Below are 2,232 nucleotides of genomic sequence, written 5' to 3'. Positions count from 1 at the left end.
TGTTGCTAACACCCAGAGAGGTTATGGTCCAGATTGAATCGAGCTGCACTGGGTCGGTGGCTGGACAATGGTGGAGTTTCGGTTGCAGTGATGTGGCCATCGTGGTAGAGGCGAACCTCTGTGCTAAAATGCATTATAATGTCAGGTTAGAATCGAGGATTCTAGCAGATAAAGAAGGGATGGAGAGGGAGAGAGATGTCAGGTCGCTACCTTCTAGGTACCGATGGATGGAGCTGCCCGTTCCGAGGAGATAGGGTGGAGGAGGGCGGAGCTGGCAGCAAGGAGCACACGTGTGGCCTCGTTCGCCGGCTCTACACAGGAATGGTTACTTAGCAAGGTTCACAAAGAAATAATATAGAGAAAGAACAAAATCTACTACTTACATAAACACGAATCCTCTTTTATATGGATATATATAGTAGCGACCTGCCACTTGTTAATATTTTGATAGAGGCTCTAACTTTGTCAGTGGTATTCTCCTCGAAAATAACATGCAAGTCAAACAATTGTTTATGCAAGTAGCATATACTCCCTACATCTCATAATATAAGAGCGCTTTTAACACTACATTAGTGTCAAAAACGACCTTATATTATGGGACAGAGGGAGTAGTTCCTTTCTTTCCAGAAGCTGGAATCACAATGTGCATCAGTTGGTACAATTCTCAATGATTACCTTGACAGTGTTCATAAATATTTGTATTGATGTTTCGATGATCATTAGATATAAGTTAATTCAGAGAAGCAGTACCACCAACCTTTACCAAAATTCAGAGAAGCATGTACTGAATATTCACAGAATCATTTGTATAGTTGACTCATTGTATCTTTTCTCTCAGGTATAACATCTTCCATGACCAAGCTTTAGCGATGCAAATAGCAGAGCAATGTGCAACCATGCAAGAGAAAGACACCTGAATGTTCAAATAAAATGAGGATTGCTCCTGTTGATGCATGGTCATAATTACATTTGCATTGACATTAAAGTTGAGGAACAAATGCTATATCGTTGATCCAAGAGATGCTAGCTAAAAGTAAATATTTCGCAGTATTACACCTAAAGTTTAACATGCATATGCAAGAATCTCTATCTAATATTACCCTCCCCACATTAATGCGACACGGTTTCCTTTTTCCATCTCTGTATATATTTTTTCATACAATCTAGCTTGCAAAACAGGTGCAAGGAACAGACTGTTTCTGTGCAATAATATTAGAAAACCTTAACCATGGCGGGCATATATAAATATGTGATGAGCATTAAAATGGGAAGACAAAAAAAGGTAGTAAATTTCATGGACAAACCTGTCTTCTAGTCAGTGTTGAGACATGGTCCGGTTTTGCAAATTCTCCCAATAGAAAGTGAAAGTGAAGCAGACTACAATATATAGGGTCCACAGATTATGGCTTCTACTCTGATTGAAATATTAATTCAATTTTCCTTCATGTACATATATTACACCGCATATATCAATGCCTAAAGGAACCACTTCACCTGAGTGAAGCTTCGATTCTAAAAAGTGAAGTTCTCGATGTCCTACAAAAACAAATCTTATCAAACAAATCAAACAAGCTCAATGGGCTAAGAACAGAAGTCCTACAAATCAAAGACGCCAACCCTTAAAAACTCAGTTGTACCAAACATCCGAAGAATTTGCTAACTTAGCAGTCAAGACCAATCTATCAACATTTAACTGCTGTTGGCAAACAATATAGACTATCTATCTAGTTCACTAAAATGACCATGCATCCAGCGTTGTCAGTTATGATTAATGACCATTTACATCAAAATTTCATAATTCTCTGCCACGCATATACACAATTAGAAGGATGAAAAAACTCAAAACAGATTATGAAGCATCTCTTGCATCAAATTGCAAGTAATTAAGCACTCTGGATGGACCCGGACGGCGGCGAGATCATTGCTCTGTCCATCTATGAACCAGACCTACGTACCTCAAGGGTCTCTCTTACTCTGTCCATCTCAGAGCGGCTTTAGGCGGGCACTAACATTGATTATGTAATTTCCTCAAGATAAAAGAACATTATTCTGGAATTTAATATGTCATCACTTTTTTTTGAGCTGTTAGAGCACCAGGGAGAAAAAGCTTTCAAAATGGTGGGCATTCAGTTGTAGTTCTCTTTCATGCAGATAGGCCTTCCAACTTTCCAAGAATCTTACTCTGGATTAATTACATAACATACAGAAGCAGAGTCATGTTGCTGGTCTATT

Source organism: Triticum dicoccoides, unplaced genomic scaffold, assembly GCF_002162155.2.
Source record: "Triticum dicoccoides isolate Atlit2015 ecotype Zavitan unplaced genomic scaffold, WEW_v2.0 scaffold40082, whole genome shotgun sequence".
NCBI classification, from domain to species: Eukaryota; Viridiplantae; Streptophyta; class Magnoliopsida; order Poales; family Poaceae; genus Triticum; species Triticum dicoccoides.
This window is presented reverse-complemented; position numbering follows the sequence as displayed.